Source organism: Helobdella robusta (assembly GCF_000326865.2).
Source record: "Helobdella robusta unplaced genomic scaffold HELROscaffold_14, whole genome shotgun sequence".
Taxonomy (NCBI): Eukaryota; Metazoa; Annelida; class Clitellata; order Rhynchobdellida; family Glossiphoniidae; genus Helobdella; species Helobdella robusta.
In genome coordinates, this window is record NW_008703782.1 from 340,583 (window position 1) to 346,262 (window position 5,680).

Consider the following 5,680-nt stretch of genomic DNA (forward strand, 5'->3'; position numbering starts at 1 on the left):
CAGTTTATATAGGAAAATTAGATGGTAAATTTATTGTTAAGCGCCTCTATTACTCTGTCCACCAAGGTTCATTCGTCCATTCGTTCGTTCATCCACTCATCGTTCATTCACTCATTCATTTATTCATTTTTTAAATATTTATTTTTTTAATAGTTCGTTCTGTCAATCTTTGACTTTTTTTTTCTTCCTACTCAATCGATCAATTATATATGTATTATATAAGTTTTGTTTTGTCAAATTTCTTTTTATTTGTTTGTTTGATCATTCGTTTATTCATTCATTCATTTATTCATTCATTCATTTATTCATTCATTCATTCATTTTTTCATTCATTCATTCATTCATTCATTCATTCATTTATTTATTTATTCATTTATTTATTCATTCATTCATTCGTTTATTTGTTTTCAAATGAAACAATTTATAATGTTTGCCGGTTTGTCGTCAGGTCTCCAAAAATTGAACTAATAACTCTTGTTAACACGTTGTATTTGTTAAAAAATTTGATCGACAACAAAATTTTAAATAAAAATGGTAATAATTTCAGTAATAATTTATTAATTTAAAGATAATATATTTTGTATAATAATAAATAAATAAATAAATAATTTTATTTCGTTGGTGTGATTGTTTTTGTATCTGAATCATGCAGTCAAATATTTCTGACCACGTCGCTGATGATACAATAGCTACGGACGATGGCGAACGAAGTAAAAGAGATAATGATGAGGAAGAGCAGCCGCAAAAGCAGCCACAACAACAGCAGCAGCCACAACTACATCAACAGCAGCCACAACTAAAACAACCTCAAAAGCTAGAGTCGCCCAAACATCACCAACAACAACAAAATTTCGTAATTTTGAAACCAGAGCTAAAACCCAATGACTCCAAAATATATGTACCCATCCAGACTCCAACATCATCATCAACAACAGCATCATCCTCTTCATCCTCACCATCGTCATCGCCATCATCATCACCGCTAACAACAACCACTACTACTACTTCTACTACTACTACTACTACCACTACTACTACTACTACTACAAGTCCGCCAAAACCAGCATTCAAAAGCAATTTCTCAATCGAATCAATAATCGGTTCATCTTGTGATAACGAATCAAAATCATCTGACATCTCAACCAAACCAACACAAATTAAACCCTCAACCGATATTTTCACCCAAAACGAAAGACACCCCGACGAGTTCATCTCAACAACAGCCCAATACCACATCCACCACCAGCTGCAGAAATATTTAAACAGAGGAAAACTTGAAGTTATAGACAAAAAACATGAAATTGAAGACCGAATCTTAACTTATAACTTGTTACCTGATCATCCTAGAAAATACAATGCGGGCTCAATTTCAATTTCTAAATTATTCTTACTAGAAAACTCTAGAAATGATCATTTATACAAGAATGAGCCGAAGCTCAACGAAAAACACTCGTCAGACAATTTCAAAAACTGGTTTTGCAATTCAAGCTGGATTTCCAACATTGGTTCTAGACAGGAATGTGGAAACTTTTTCAGTGGACACAATTTTTTTGGCAGCCTAAAACGCAAGAATTATGAAAACAATAGAGATGGTGATGACTATAATAGTAATAATAATAATAACAGCAATAACAATAGCATCACCACCATCAACAACAACATCAACAGTAACAACAACATCAACAGTAACAACAACAACAACAGTAACAACAACAACAACAACAACAACAGTAACAACAATAATAATAATAGTAATAATCATAATAATAATATTAATAATAATATTAATAATAATTTCACCCAAGCAAACCCAAGCAGAAAAAGATCGCAGTCTATCACATCAGTCAACTGTGAGCCTAATTTTAAAATAAAATCTAAGAGATATTCAGACAATGTCTGCCATGACGATGATGATGATAACAACAACAACAACAATAATAATAATAATGATAATGATGATGAGGGTGACGATGATTCAAAATTTTCAAAATACAATTCGGACGGTTGTACTGGAAAGAAGAACTCTTTCAATGACGACGCTGATGATAACCGTTACATTAGGAAAAAATATATTTATAATAATAATAAGAATAATAATAATAATAATAATATTTCAATTATTACAAACAACACTAACAATATTAACAACAATGACGTAATTAATGATAACAACAACATCATTAACAACAACGGCGACAATGACGACGTCATTAATAATAATAATCTTAATAACAATAATATTAATAATAATAATAATAGTGTAAATAATAAGAACAATATTAACTATTTTGACAACATTGGCATCCAAAAATTCGCAGTCCCAAGCAAAAATTTTCCCGCAAATTTAAAAGCGAACTCCACCATAGCTGACTCCACCAACACTCCAACCAATCAGCTGACATCAAAAACCGCGTTCAAACTATACAGAAAAGACTTCAGTTCATTTGAAGACGCGCCAATAAATTACAATAAAAACTCTAGTGATAAGATTTCAGCGAGGAATTTCGACAACATTCACAGTCGATTTTTCGCTAATTTTCCATTCCCGACTTCTATACACGAAAAATCCACAATTTTAAATACGACCAACACGACGAACACGCGGACTGAAATTTTCGCAAGCGAAGTTTTGCCAGGAGAAAGATCCTTCTCGGATGTTGGAAACGACGGGCGGTATCACCTCCAGCGGAACCATCAGCACTTTATGGACAGCTTATGTAAAGTATTCCCAATCATGGATCGCAAAAAGCGACGTTTCGGTCCGGAAAAAATTCGTCGCGAAGTTCTGCGGAATGACGTCATAGACGCTCATTCTGAAAAGAATTTTATGAATTATAATTACACCGGTGACGAGAACAACGTCATTTCCGGTTGGTGTTTTTGTGTCTTATTGAGTGTTCTTACTCGTTTGTTTTATTTGCAATTGGCAGTTTGCACTGTTGGTACGATCACATTGGTTTAAAACAACGAAAACTCCGAGATAGATAGACAGAGAGAGAGAGAGAAAGAGAGAGCGGGAGAGAGAGAGAGAAAGATTAGGAGAAAGTCAAATGTGTTAGACAACTCTGAGAAATTTAATCTGGTCACACTTGGCTCCTAATAAGTGTAATACAAACACGAGCGTTGTGTTTCAAATTAAATAATTTATTTTGTAATTAAATCATAAATTTCTCTCTTTCTCCCCCTCCCTCGTTCTTTCTCTCTCTCTCTCTCTCTCTCTCTCTCTATATATATATATATATATATATATGCTTATTTATAGTTTTATATATATATTTATTTATTTATTTATAGTTTTATGCCCAGAAACTGCCAACCGATCACTCTCTCTTTCTTTATAATTATTTACAAAGGGAGAAAGAGAGAAAAAGAGAGAGAGAGAGAAAGAAAAAAGAGAGAGAGAGAGAAAGAAAGAGAAAAAAGAGCGATCGGTTGGCCGTTTCTGGACATAAAACAACCGTTTCAAGAAATGTCATTTGAGATCATGACGATGATGATAAAGATGACGACGACGATAATGATGATGATGACGACGATGACGATGATGTTTTGTTGTTGTTGTTATTATTATTATTATTAATAATAATATATTTATTATTATTATTATTATTTTAAGCATTATTATGGCGATAGTGATGATGGCAAAGAGAATTATGATGTTTGTAAGGACGATGTTAAAGATGAAAATTGACGCACTTTTGTGCTCTACATACATTCTCTCTCTCTCTTTCTCTCTTTCTCACTCTCTCTCTCTCTCCTTCTTTCTCTTTCTTTTTCTCACACACGCACACACACACACATATATACACGTACATACACGCACAAGAATGGACAGCGAATGAGTAATCAAAGTTGGTATAGCAATAAGTTCAAAGGTCAAACTCGATGGAGTGTTAAATTGACCCTACACTCATACAATCTTATATATGTATATATGTGTGTGTGTGTGTATATATATATATATATATATATATACACATATACATATATATATATATATATATATATATATATATATATATATGTATCTGTAATGTTTATTATTATTTTTATTATCATCATCATCCTCATCATTCTTGTTATTATTATTACTGTTGTTGTTTTTGTTTTGCATATTTTTCTGGTTTTGAATATACGCTGAAAATGGCAGAACTAAAACACTGAAATAATAATAAAAATAAAAATGATTATTATGGTAGCATAAACAACAACATCATCACCAATAACAATAACAAAAAACAACAACAACAACAGTTAAAAGTTACGACAAAAAAGTTACGACAAAAAATTACTACAACAACAACAGCAACAACAACAACAGCAACAACAGCAACAACAGCAACAACAACAGCAGCAACAACAATAACAACAACGACAACAACAACAATAACAATAGCATATTAACTTATAGGAAGATTGCATTTGTACATGCGTGCCTAATACAATCACTAGCAATAATCCATCTTAATGGCTGATTAGATCAAATTGATTCACCCACTTTCTCTCTCTCTCTATCTTTCTCTCTTTCTCTATCATTTATCTCTCTCTCTCTCTCTCTCTCTCTCTCTTTTATTGTATTGTTTATTTTTATCATCAAAGATTATCTTATAGCAGTAATTTTAGTTTATTCTTTTTGTATTTTTCTCTCTCTCTCTATTCTACTTTTTCTCTCTCTCCCCCTCTTTCTCTCTCTCTCTCTCTCGTGCGGACGTCGTTGCTTTTAATCTACTGTGACGTTTCGGTCGACTTGCTTGTTGTTGTTATTGTTGTTTATATTATTATCTATGTTGTTGTTGTTGTTATTATTATTTGGTTTTTGGTGTTGTTCATATTGATATTATTATCTTTGAAACACTAGTAACATTAGTTGAAGTAGCAACAGCAGCAGCAGTAGTAGTAGCAGTAGTAGTAGTAGTAGCAGTAGTAGTAGTAGTAGCAGTAGTAGCAGTAGTAGTAGTAGCGGTAGTAGTAGTAGCAGTAGTAGTAGCAGTAATAGTAGCAGTAGTAGTAGCAGTAGCAGTAGCAGTAGTATCAGTAGTAGTAGTAGCATTAGTAGTAGTAGTAGTAGTAGTAGCAGTAGTAGTAGCAGCAGTATTGGCAGTAGGGCGAACATTAATTAATGTCATTTTTTGTGATATGCGCGGTTTTTCAAGCGTTAAATATGAACGCTTAGCCACAGTACTTGCATGCATTTGTTCATTCGTTTCAAGTTTGAAGTAGTAGTAGTAGTAGTAGTAGTAGTAGTAGTAGTGGTGGTGGTGGTAGTGGTAGTAGTAGTGATTTTGGTGGTGGTAGTAGTAGTTGTAGTAGTGGTATTAGTAGTAGTGGTAGTAGTAGTTGTACTGGCGGTAGAAAAAATCAAAATTATCAATAATTGTCCACCAATCAATAAATGAATCAACCGAAAAATAAATGAATGAATGAATGAATAAATGAATGAATGAATAAATGAATGAATGAATAAATGAATGAATAAATGAATGAATGAATGAATTGATCAATCTATCAACTAATAATAAATCATTCAATCTAACAATCAGCTGATTTTTTACTTCATTCTTTTTCATTCGGAACAGCACCGAGTAATATTTGGACCGAAAATGACAACAACAACATGACAACAACAACAACAACATCATCGTCGTTATCATCTTCATTGTCACATCAAACAACATCATCA